A 13954-nucleotide genomic window follows, 5' to 3' on the forward strand; every position below is an offset into this window, starting at 1 on the left:
GAGAGTCGGTTCCCTGGTCCTGTCGTCCCTTGGTGCACAGCAGTCCTCCCAGTTTTAATGTTAGCCTGTGCCTCTGTCCCATTAACCGTTTGCCCACTGCCACTGACCCAAGGTCCCTGATTGTCTTGGGTATGAGGTGTGGCCTCAGGTCCCTGTACAGGTGGGCACACTGCTGATTGGCGTGTCCTGGTGACAGAGGTGTGGGTATGCTGGGTGGGTGCTGGGGAGTTGGATCCTGATGGGAGAGGCTCTGTGGTGATCTGTGACTGTGCTTGGGTGCCCGACTGTCCAGTGGTCCCTGATGGGCCAGGTAGATCATCCAGACCCTGAAGTCCAGAGTTACTGTCATCACTGTGGGCCTCTTCTGTTGGGGGACTGGATAGTGGTGGCACCTCCTCTCCAGTGACATTGGCTGGGGTACTTGTGGGGATATAAATGATGTATTATGCTTCCCCTCTATGGTTGTTGTTCCCCTGCCAGCTTTTGATCATGTATGTTGGTCATGTTAGTATCCCCATGCTGTGCATGCTTTGGTGGTGAGTGTCCATGCAGGGCTGGGAGGGGTGTCCGTGCATTGGTACAGCACGCAGGGCTTGGCATTGGGATTAGTGTGATGTGATGGTGGAGTGTGTGAGATGGAGTGGATTGATGGGAGTGAGGGCGAGGGTGTGTGATGGTGTGCATGTACGGTGGTGATAATTGTTAAAATGTGACTTTCCAGTGTCCAATCCTCCTCCAACTCCAGCAAGTCCCTCAGAATGCAGTATTGCCAGTTTCTGCTCCTCCCATGCTGTGAGTTGTGGGGGAGGAGGTGGGGGTCCACCGCCAGTCCTCTGGATAGCGAGCCGGTGTCTTGCTGCTATGGAACGTACCTTCCCCCATAGGTCGTTCCACCTCTTCCTGATGTCATCCCTTGTTCTTGGGTGCTGTCCCATGGCATTGACCCTGTCCACGATTCTCTGCCATGGCTCCATCATACTTGCTATTGATATCTGCTGCACCTGTGCTCCAAAGAGCTGTGGCTCTACCGTGACGATTTCCTCTACCATGACCCTTAACTCCTCCTCAGTGAAACGGGGGTGCCTTTGTGGTGTCATGGGTCTTATGTGATATGTGTTGGTGAGGGTGTGTTGGGTAATGTGTTGGGGTGTGTGATGTGGAGTGCGTGAAGGGTGTATGGGTGTGAGTGGTGTGTGTGTGTCTAGTTGTAGCAGTATTGTTGGTGTCTGTCTTGTATCTGATAGCAATGATTTGTATTCTTAAGGGATTGTGGCTAATGTGGGTGTATGTTTTATAGTGGTGTGGGTGTGGTGTGTATGTGGGTGTCAGGTGTGTGTTGTTTGAGTTCTCCAATGTGGTGTTGGTTTGTGGGTGTCCATTGTGAGCGCGGTGGTATGTACCGCTAAGGGTTTACCACCGTTGAATGTCCGCCGTGGTGATTCGTGGGTCATAGTGTGATGAGCGTTGTAGGTTTTGGGACCGCCAGTTTATCACTGACCTATGGTCTGGCAGATTTGTGTATGTGGCTGTATTCTGTTGGATTGAAGTGTGTGTGTCATATTATGGTGGATGGATATTTGCCAGCGCGCAGTAAGTTGGTGCCCGCCAGCACAGCGGTATGCAGCATTTACTGCCAATGTCACAATGAGGGCCTATTTCTTTGCTCACATAAATCCTATTCTACTGTACACATGACAATAAACACAACTAATACACCATCTTTGTTTGATAGCCATTTTTCATATGTGTGAGCAGTTCAATCTGAAATATATTTCATGCTCATGATTAACTCATAGGAAGGAAATGTGGGAAGGAACATGCCACAAGTAGTGTCATACTGGGGTGCACTACCAACACAATGACACAAGTGGACAATCACCAGTCTCTGTGTATTACCCTGTGCAGCACATAGGCTGACCAGATGTCTGGACTCTCATAGTCAAGTAGATCTAAACAATTGTATCTTCTATCGGTCATGAAGTAACATCTCACTGACCACTGAAGTAAGGGACATGTCAGGCTGTGTCCCTCCGAATGGCCTAATAGATTGGTGGAAATTGGTAACAGATGAACCCTCATCACATACCAATATCATGCCTACCAAATCAACATAACCCACCATACAGACAGAGGACAGTACAAAAGTCCCTAGTCAAACAAGATTCCACTTTCCATGGTCAGGCATCTGTAGGCATGTTCATCAACTATGTCTATGTTGACATACATGCACAGTGGCCCGCAATACCGGAACACAATGACAGCTACATACAGGTCAAACAGAATCATTGTCAATACAATATGAATGTTGAATGAATGGATTGCACAGGACGATATGTGTCAAAGACATGTCAACACACCCATGACACCATTGGACCCACATACCATGGTACACTGATCCATTGTGTAACACAGATCTATTCCATTATCCTGACAGCCTGCGCATGGAACTAATACACCCAAAAAATATGTAACACAGTACCTGGATCAATCCATGTTCACCTCACATGTCAGGCCAGTTGAAGCCCCCTACCATTGACACAACTCAGAAATATCCACATAATGATGGCATTGTGAAGCAAGCTAGAAGGAAAAAGTGGTAAACAAGGAGTTAGGCAGGTAAAGGCTTACATGAACCACAAAAACTCTGTTCCAAATATTGTTGTTTCTCAGATTGTGCATTTTGACTGCCCAAATAAAGGAGATCCTCCCAAGAGTCACAACTCCAAGTCTAAACTTGCCTGAAAATCTGAGCTGTATATTGCAAAGCATCAAATGACCTGTAGACCATCACATACTTCTACTCAGGTGAAGTACTGATTGATGAGATCTGCCCGCTTGTCTCCACCTTCATCCTCATCACTGTCATCCTCACTTGGCATGTCTGTATTCTCACCCAGTGGGACTGCTAACTCCCCCTCATCAGGGATATATGGGATCTGTTACTTAGGGCTAGGTTGTGGAGTATGCAGCAGGCCACAGTGCTCTGACACACTGTAGAGGGTGAGTAGAGAAGAGCTCCACCAGACTTATTGATGCTGCACAATCTTGCCTTCAGGAGCCCAAAAACCCACTGCACGACACGCTGTTTCCTTCCATTATCCTTGTTGAAGCAAACTTCCCATGGCGCTGGTGGGTTCCTCCCTGGTGTCAACAACCAGGGACAGTTTGGGTAGGCAAAGTCCCCTTTAAGGAGTTGTGACACGTGTGCAAACATGAGTTCAGGCTATCATCACATTTGGCAGCAGACATATCATACAAACACACATGACATATGCGACAGACGGACCAGCCAGGCCCTCTCTGGGTACTGTTGTGTCATCAGCTCTGGGATAGTGCTGTTCCACATGAGGAAGACATTATGGACTGATCCTGGTTACTGTGCACATACTTGGGAAATGTAGAGGTCTGCCAAACAGACTACTTGGACATTTAAGGAGTGGTAGTTTTTCCTGTTCCAATAGACCTATTCATTGGCAGGTGGGGGAACCAAGGCTACATGTGTACCATAAATGGCTCCCACTACATGTGGACTGTGTGCCAAACCGTAGAACTCTGCCATTACATGGGCCAAATCCTCACTCTGTGGAAATCGGATGTAGCTGTTGAGGTGTTTCAACATCGCAGACAGTACATCTTTCAAGATCAGACTGAACAAAGGCTGGGACATCCCTGCAGTTAGGGCCACTGTATTTTGGGAGTACCTTGTGGCCAGGAAGTGCAGCAATGACAGGACTTGTAAAATAGGTGGTATACAATTTGGACGACGAATGGCAGACATCAGATCTGGCTCCAACTGACAGCATAGATCCTTGATTGTCTGCCTATCTAGGCAGTACATTTGTATGACAATATCTCCATGGTGTGCAAGTCTGCTAGGGGAGGTTGTCTGACCCCTGAAATAAGAAAGCATGTCAATCACTCATTGTGTCCCTTGCAAGGGACACTACATATGTCACATAAAAAATGTGACATGCCATTTGATACAGTGAAAACATGATACACAGCACATACCAATGATAGAAAATGCACATTAGTTACATGTCATCCCCAAATAGATATATATCTACAAATGGATGTACCAGGGAGACTATGTGATATTGAAATCAAACAATGCCTATGATTAAAAGCCCAATAAACATTTTTGCCCATAGCAGAAAGGGTGGTGAATGTGCCACCAAAGATTTCTGAAACTTAGCTGGACAACATGATCCTACAATCAGGACAAATATACTTCTTTGGACAATGCCATCACTGAAGATTATGCGTTAGGACTGTTTCCCACATTGTGACACATTGAAAATTACCTTTTCTGAAAATCGAAATGCTTTAAAATGGTGAATGTCTGACCTACTCTACTGGACAATAGGAAACAATAGCAGGTGGAACTTGTCATGGCGGAAGGCGGATGCTCCCACGGTGGACATTGCCATTTGAATACATTGTAGCTTGTGACTGTCTTGGGCCAATGGCAGTGTCCACGGGTGGTGATGGATGTGACCGCCATCTCCTGAATAAACTCTCACTTGAATCCTGACACTGCTGTCAGCAAGACCTCCACAACCTGAGCTGCTGTGTACTGCTCTGGGGGCAATCATCCCACATAATACGGTTGATTGGGCCCCTGCCTTCCCACCACAAGAGCTGGAGAAGCTTGTGGAGGAGGTCTTACCCCTGTATGAACAGCTCGATGGTACACCAGAGAAGTAGGGAAGAACACCAGGTGCACATATGTTTCTGTATCTCTACTAAGTTTTGATTTAGATAGCCTAGGCTTATAGGCTATATGTCATAATGTGTCCTTAAAGCCCTGTAGGTGCTATCACTGTGCTTGCATGGTTGAGTTCCTGGGTATATACCTATGTGAAGTGACAGGTTTAGAGGCCTGAGACATTGTGGAGAGTGTGCAATGAGTGTTACCTGACCCACCTTGTGACTGTTGCACATGGTTTGCTGAGGTATTATGACAGCCATCACCTGGTGAATCCTATCATCAGATGTGCTTGATGTGTGGTCATATGTGCTAAAATGACAGCAGGAGGTGTTGATACATGTTGTTTGCCGGTGTCTCTACTTATGCCCTTTCTGTATCTGCACATACATCTGTGGCCACAACTTGCATTGTTGTGGTGTTGTACTGAAGCCAGCTAATTACACTCTAAGCTCTGCACAGTGACAGCCATTGGAATTGGCTATGGGATACATGTAGTATTGTGATGCATATAACCTTTTGGGATATGGTATTTTGTGTTGATTTATATGGTCTGCCTGCAGAGAAAGTTGCCTTTCAATTGCCATGTCCTGTAAATATTGCCATTTGGATTGATATTGTATTGCTTTTGCACTGTAAGTGTGTACCTGTAGCCACACCCTGGATTCATAAACAGCATGTGAAGGTTAAAATATCCTGCCCCGCTACTGAGGTTCATTGACTTCAGCTTATGCCCAGTGTATACCGTTGTCATGGCATTGCGGGCATGGTGGAGAGCTGTGACAAATATTCTCATAACTCTGACCATTTGTGTCACATATCCTTGACAGGCCCCATGATCACACTGCCCTGTTGGCTCCTTAATCCTGCTCTGATGCATACTGTGTATGCTCCTAGTTTATTGGGCAATAAACATCTGCAAACAGTGTGTTGTGAACTGATTTTCCATGATATTTGACCTGCTTTTACTACCATGGTGGGTGCTAGTTCCCACCAACAGATCACTGCTCCCTAATGTCACAGTAGAAAGCTTTGTAGGTTTTTGCTCTCTGTCCTCTGCTATGTATCAGGGGTATGTCTAGGTGTGATTTTAAGTAAGGCAGGAGCATGTCATCTGTAGTGTTTGTTGCATTCTGATGTGCCACAGCATAATGTGATGCAGTGGGGTCCATCAGATATGTCACTTGACATAAATAGCTTCACCACCTGTTGCAAAGTAATTCCCCTTGGTAAATGAGGAATGTACATTGACATGTATGATGTCCCATCAGATTGGACAATATGCATGTTGAATACCAGTGTGCAAATGCTACATTTCCACTGGGGCACATATGTTGGTATCAGATGTAAGGATGTGATTGTCATGCTGATGTCCTGATAGCAGAAACATGTCACATATTTTGTCCATGGTACACTTCTGTAGGTATGATACATAGACAATGGTTGTCCACTCAGAGCTATGGCCCAGGCAGTATTGTGTCAACATCAAGTGTACTCTAAAAACAAAAATCATGCCTCACTGTTGGAATTTATTATGGGACTTTGCTGTTGCTTTGGAGGATATGACACATGAGGCAGGGTGTTTTGGAACTTCATGTTTGACGGTAAAATTATTTGGTGCAGTTGCGGTACTTAATAAACACCTGTGTGTCGATTGATAAGTGTGACCTGACTATTGGCTTGCATCATGGTTGGTGTACAAGTTATGCTAGCATAATTTATGCATCAGCTCTAGAAATCCTCTCCAGACAAATGCCACACTTGCCATGCCTGATGTGTGGGTAGTCATGTTGCTTCTTATTCTGTGACAAATTAGTTTACTCATGTTAGTGTTAGCAAGAATGTTGCGTTCCTTCCTGAACAGTACAGTAGTCTATTTGATACACATGCAAAACAGTAAACTTCTAGATTTGTGTGGGACATTGGTCTGAGTTTACTTGGCCCTTACATGACTGATATTGCTTGTCTTCTGAAGACATTTCTCCTAGATATTTTGGTCCTGAGTCCATTGTCACGCCTGGCTGCATCACAATTTGTGCATGTGTCTGGGACATGTACTACCTCCTTGACTAACATTCGGCAGGTGTGGCATGTTCATATGTCATATGATGGTAAGTGCTCATAGTGATATGGTTGAATCTGTGTCAATTGATGAAGGCATGTCTTGTTTGCACCAGGGTTGTCTGCCTTTACTTGGCAACATATGTTATTGTCTGGTACATGACACCAGGGTAAGGTATTTGTGTGGGTCTGTGTAATTGGTAAGCCGCCTTACAATGGGAATCCATTGCTTGTTGACTGCTTGACTATGTTGTTCTGATTATGGCACCTGTATTGGGTTGAATAGTCACCTAGTCATGGTATGGTCAGTGTGAATTGTCAACTTCATTCCTGGTATTGTAGTTTTCTGTTAGCTTGCTTTGCTGGTGTGTTACAGTTGTCAAATTGAGGGACATGCACTGTATAGTGTTGTTCCATGCTGTTGACACTTCCTGCGGGGACAGAGGAAATGATGATGTGATGGTCTAGTTTGTGATGGAAGTGTTATCATGTGTATGCTATGAACCTACTTCACTATCAGCATCAGCACCGGAAGGCGAAGGAGATGGGTCACAGCTGAGTGGGGGAGCTTTTGGCCCTGGGACCTCAAGTCATAATACCAGAGACACCAAGGGACCCAGTGGCCCGGAGGGTGAGGGGAGTACGAAGGGGGAGACTGGATTTGCAACATCTTCATCTGAGTCCTCCTCCGGTGGCCACTCCCTAGTAGTGGTGGACCCATCTGGAACCGCTCAAGTACCATCTCTGTCCGCAACCCACCATTCTATCACTGCCCTCCCTGTAGCTCCCCATTCAGTTGGTTGTGCCCGCACATCCAAGCAGGTGGCATCTCCTTTGCCACGGGCACCTCTCCCCCAGCCCCTGCTCCCCCTGCTGCCCTCAGTGAGGAGACTATTGACCTCCTAAGAAGCATCTTTGTGGTCAGTCCAACATTGTGAATGTGATCCAGGGTCTGTAAACGCAGGTCCAACAAAATAATGCATTCCTGGAGGGCATTTACTGTGAAATGGCTGGCCTACAGAGATCTTTTCAGGCTCTGGCCTCCACTCTGATGGCAGCGAGTCACCCCTTGTCTGTTAACCCCTTTCCACCGTCCTCTTCTCAGTCCAAATCTCCCCTTGCCCAACCCAGCCAAAGCACACAAACAAACTGGCATGCATCCACCTCAACATACAAGGGAAACATGCACAAACATAAGCAGCACAAGACACACAATGACATGCGCATAAACAACATACACCTGCAGACACAGCAACAGTCATGACTTGCCCTACATCCAGCACATCCACCATACCTGCAGTCACCACCTCAACAGACAGCCAACAACCCACTACGGCATTCACCAGCACCTCCATCCACCTCAGCCCGGCACATAAATGTCCTCACACACCCACCCATCAGACACCTACCACACTCAAGCACACCTTCATATGAAAATACACGCAAGACATCTACACCTAAACGTCAGACAAGCACTCCCTCACCCTCAACACCAAAAAACCCCTTCTGATGACCATCCACGTGTGTCTAAAAAATGTTTCCTTTGTAACCTTGAACTTTTCCCTACTCACACCGTGACACCCCCAAAAGAGCTGTTTCCATCCCCAAAGCCATCCCTTCCACCTCCAAGGCCTCCCATACCACTCACCACCACCCATGTCTGTCCTTCTGTCAAAAAAGAGGTCCACCCCTTCCCAGAATGTTCCCCCCAAACCAATACTAAAACCCACCCTTCTAAAGCCCAAGCCAACCACCCCTTCCACACCACCCCCAATGCTCCCTGGGGTGTCTGCCTGCCCCCTTGACACCCCTACCTGTAGAGGTTACATGGCAGTCAGGAGTCAAGTTGGGGCACTATTTTGTGCCCTTGGTGCAACAATTGGGACCTGTAGACTGGCCAATGGCCTTGGACTTTCATATCTTTTGCACAATCATTATATTAAAGCCAACCAGTTGTTAGTTTTTTATCTACATATTTGTCCTACATTTCCTTTGCAAGATTAGAGTTGTTCCTCGCTGACATTGGTTGTGTGCCAGTAAGTGTGTTGTGTGTGATGCATGCTGCTTCATGTATTCTTTTAGCAGTATGTAAGGTTGTATGCAGTGCTGTTGTCCACCAGAGGTACGGTGTGTTCTGTGTAATAGGTATTGTATGTAGCTGAAATGTTGGTGGCACGGTATTGTGTTATCTTTGTAGTGATATGTGTTTGTTGTAGTGATGTGTGATGTGGTCCTATGTGGTATATGCCTTGTATCCTAATATGGCTATTACATACATATAGTGTGTGTTGTGGATTTTTTTCTGTGCAGACATGGAGTGTGTTGAATTGTGCATGTGAGCTTGCTTTTGTGTGCATGTAACTATTTAGGTATGTGTCCCTCAGAGCTGGCTGGTGTCTTGGGTGGTACTTGTAGTAGTGTATGCTTTGAAGCCTTGCCCTTCACCCATATGTGTGACTGTACAGTACATTTGTTGTTGGTATTGCTTGTCCATGAGATCTAAATGGGGTCTGTTCATGCGGGCATGTTTTTGTGTGCCTTGTTCGACATGAGATGTGTCCCAGTGTAGCCTCCTTCCATGTATGGTTTTGCTGCTGCTATCGCTCATGTGCCAGTCTTGTTGTGAGGTATCACTTTGTGTGTTTTGACTGTTTATGTCTGTGTATATCGTGCGTGGCATAATAGGTTCAATGTGCTGTGGGTGTGTGTGAGAGACGTGTGTCTCTTTTCTTGGTTGTATTATGGTGTTGTGTGTGTTCCATTACACATGAATGTACATGTGTGTTGTATGTGTGTCCAGTCCCTGGCCAGTTTTGGGGGTGAGTGGGTGACATTCCTTTGTATTGGTGCAGTTGTTGTGTTGTAGTTAAGAGTTTGTATGTTGCATGGGAGTCCATAACCCTGGGCCTGTGCTGTGTTGCTGTCTGTAAATGTGTATTATTGACATGTGGTGTGTGAGCATGTGGTGGCTCAAGTGTGCATTATGTGTGTGTGTGTGAGCATCCTTGATGCATTAAGTGAATGTGCATGTCACTATGCTGTTACGTGCGAGTGCAGCCCTTCACACTCTTCAAAATGTATTCATTTTACATACGTAGCAGGTGAGAGTGTGTCCTTACGGCTGTTGTCATCCCCGTCGGCAATGATTATGTTGTCTGTCAGCGAGCAGGAGCAGGGGGATGATGTCTAATTCTAGTTCCATGGCGGATCCAGGAGTATTTGGCTTCCTGGAGGTGAGTGTCTCCTTTTATACTGTTCGTTTCTGCCTGGTGCTCCATGGTAGTTGGACCGTGGCAGTCACATTGGCACTGTGCAACCTCCTAGTTGGACTGGTGGAAAAAATGGTCTTTAACAGACTGATTGTGTCTCTAGACGTCTGCCGTGGTCTGTAGTGCCTGGCATTGCCGGTGGATCACTGATGGTCTTCTGTGTGCACCACCGCCAAACTCATAATTTGGTGGTCCGCTCCACCAGCCTGTTGGCAGTCGGACCGTCAACGTCAACATGGCGGTCACAGGACCGCCAAACTCATAATGAGACCCTGTCTCCCTAAAAAAGCAATGTGAATTTAAATAAAATTGGTAAAGCCTGTTATTAAAATGTTTAAACATGTTCTAGCAAGTAAAAAAGAATAATCAAAATATTAAAATTTATGTAAAGCATGCAATAAATAATACTATAAAACAAATATTGTGATGTAGTATTTTTACGAATACACTTTAAAATGTATCTAAAATATATTATGTGTCTCATGAATAAATGAATAGTTCTGAAAAAAAATGGTTCCATTTTTACAAAAATGTTGTAAAAAATGCAAATATCAATGCTTCCAAAAAATTACCCACATATCATGTTGTATTTTAAAAATGTATACAAATGCTGTTGTTTAACCCCTTTGCTGCCAGGTAGTTTCACTTAGGCCCTCATACGTTTTTGTCCACATAAGCTAGTCACGCCAAATTTGAGTCCTTTTTTCAAACATCCTAGGGATTCTACAGGTACCCAGTGTTTGTGGGTTCCTCTGGAGGAGAAATTATCCAAAATACAGCTACATTTGTTTTTTTATAAAAAGGAAAAAAAAGGGCTGCAGAAGAAAGCTTGTATTTTTTTCCCTGAAAATGGTATCAACAAAGGGTGTGCGGTGCTAAAATCACCATCTTTCCAGATTTCCGGAACAGGCAGATTTGAGTCAGAAAACCACACTTTTCAACACAATTTTGGCATTTTACTGGGAGCTGTCACATTTTTTACTTTTTTTTGTGCAGTTAGTATAATATAAACCACAGAGGGTAACCCTGCAAAACCCAAGAGGGGCTGGGTAGAAACTAATGTCAACAGACTACATTGCCCACTCGTGGACCAAATCTAACACAGAAACCATTAAAATGTACATGCAGCATCACAAAACAATAATTAAATAAACTTCTTTCATTTACATACAAAATTAATTAGCATATTCATCTCAAAATACCCCTATCAGAAAAATAAGAAGGACAGAACAAGTGTCAAAAGAAACAGTGCTCATGTTCAAGAAGAAAAAGAAGAAGATCAATCTCACACCTAACCAATAAAAACGAAAATTACAAAACAGCCCGTTGGTTCAACTTTTAACACATTGAATCTTTTGATACAATTGTAAGAGTAATAAATCCCCAATAGAGTCCTTCTTTTATCCTAAAGAGCCAATACAATAAGAAACACATCCAGGCTCTAACATCATCGTCGATGTTTCGACCCCCTCTGGCTCTCGGGCTAGTTCCGGGCTCACATACTGGTCTTCATCAGGACTAAAAAGATAGGGACCAACTTGTTATCATTCAATTCTTAAGACCACAATACTCTTCAATTAAACTCCACAACGCCTTTATATCCCAAACACATGGGGATATTCTTTCTTCATGTTAACACCAACTCTTCAAAATTGAATCCTTTTATCTCCAATTACTTTGTGCTTCTCTTCAAGCATTGATGGATTCTGCATTATGAAGAGTTGATGTTAACATGCCAAACCTGTGCATTTTTTTTTAAACTAGACACCAAGGGAAACTCAGAAGGGGGTGACTTGTAGGGCTCTAACCAGGTTCTGTTACTCAGAATCCTTTGCAAACCTCAAAATTTGGCAAAAAAATACTTTTTCCTCACATTTCAGTGATAAAAAGTTCTGTAATCTGAGAGAAGCCACATATTTCCTTCCACCCAGCATTCCCACAAGTCTCCCAATAAAAATGGTACCTCACTTGTATGGGTAGGCCTAGTGCCCGCACAGGAAATGCCCCAAAACACAACATGGACACATCACTTTTTCCAAAAGAAAACTGACCTGTTTTTTGTAAACTGCCTAGCTTTGGATTTTGGTCTCTAGCTCATCTGGCACCTAGGGAAACCTAGCACATCTAGACATTTCTAAAAACTAGACTCCTAGGGGAACCGAGGATGGGGTAACTTGTGGAGCGCTCACCAGGTCCTGTTACCCAGAATCCTTAGCAAACCTCAAAATTTGGCAAAAAATCACTTTTGCCTCACATTTCGGTGCTGCATTTCTGGCATCTGAGGGGAGCCAAAAACATCCTTTCTCCAAGCATTTCCCCACATCTCCCGATAAAAACAGTACTTATGCCCACTACAGGACATGCACCAAAACACTATGTGGACACATCATAATGATCAAATGCAAAACCACCTGTTTTTGCTGGGGGGGGAAGAGGGCACCTGTGTTTTTGGTCTTGGGCTCAGCAGCCATTTAGGGACACTTAACAAACCTAGACATTTCTGAAGGCTAGACACCCAAGGGAGTCCAGGGAGGTGTGACATGCGTGGATCCCCAAGTATTTTCTTACCCAGAATCCTCTGCAAACTTCAAATTTAGCTAAAAAAACCCACATTTTCCTCACATTTCTGAGTGGGACCACAGCACCAGCTCAAATTTCCTAACTCCCAACATTCCCCTCAGTCGCCCAATAAAAATGATACCTCACTTGTGTAGGGGGGCCAAGTGCTTGTGACAAGGAAGAGCAAAACATTTTTCGAAGTTGATGGGGGACCAAAGCGGGTCCAAAAGGCAGTTAAAAAAAAACACATTTTTAGGCTGACAAGTGGGGCAGAATTTATATCAGTATAGATGTGACAATGCTTGGTGGTAGGAATTTTGGGGATTCCTGCAGATTCTCGAAGCTTCTATCACAAACATATGGGAAAAATATGTGATTGCAAGCAAGGGTTATGGTTTGCAGGGCATTGTGGGTAAGAAAATGGTGTGGATGCATGTGAAGTACACAGATGTTTAGTTTTCAGTTATATCTAGGTCTCGTACATTTTTCTACATGGCAGCATCCCAAAGTCCAAAAAGAGTAGCCCGCACCATTCCAAGTGGATTTTGAGAGTTAGACAAGCTCTCATGGCCAAAATGTAAAACCAAAACCCCAAAAAATCAAATGTCCTCTTCTTTGCCACTGGCATAAGGTCTTTTAGTGTGCGGTGGGAGGGCTAAAAGACTGTTTCCCCCTTCAGTTGGGGTGGGGGCATAACCATTGCCATACTGGTTGGTAGCCACCACCCCACTATTTTTTTTTTCCCCCTGGCATCTAGTAGGCTTTATGCCTCCCCGGGGACTGGATCAGGGGTAATTGCCCTATCTGCCCACGGGTGAGCAGAACTACTATGTCTCCATTCATTTGGGGTGGGGGTATAGCCAAGCCCCAACCCTATTTTTTTTAAAGAATTCTTCTCTGGTGTCTGGTGGGCTTTCTGCAGAAATGGTCAACAGTAATGGGCCCCCATTGAGAGCCTTCCTTGTTCAAGGGGCTGCACCCCAGACAAAACACACACACACTCCAATCCCATAGGCTAAAATAAATTTGCCCCCCCGGGGAGCAACCCCTGCCTAAGGGGTCGCTCCTTATCTGACATTTTTTCTTTTTAAATCCCTGGTGCCTAGTGGTTTCTACCCCCCTTGGGGGCAGATTAGCCTAATTAAAATAGGCCGATCTGCCCCCCAGGGGGTCAGAAAGGACTAAAATAAATTTCTCCCCGCAGGGAGCGACCCTTGCCTAAGGGGTCACTCCCCTTGCATGAAATTGGCATAAGAAAATCCCTAGTGTCTAGTGGTTTCTTCCCCCCTTGGGGACAGATTGGCCTAAGAAAAATAGGTCAATCTGCCCCCAAGGTGGGCAGAAACGGCCTAAAATA

This window comes from Pleurodeles waltl, chromosome 5 (genome assembly GCF_031143425.1).
Source record: "Pleurodeles waltl isolate 20211129_DDA chromosome 5, aPleWal1.hap1.20221129, whole genome shotgun sequence".
NCBI lineage: Eukaryota > Metazoa > Chordata > Amphibia > Caudata > Salamandridae > Pleurodeles > Pleurodeles waltl.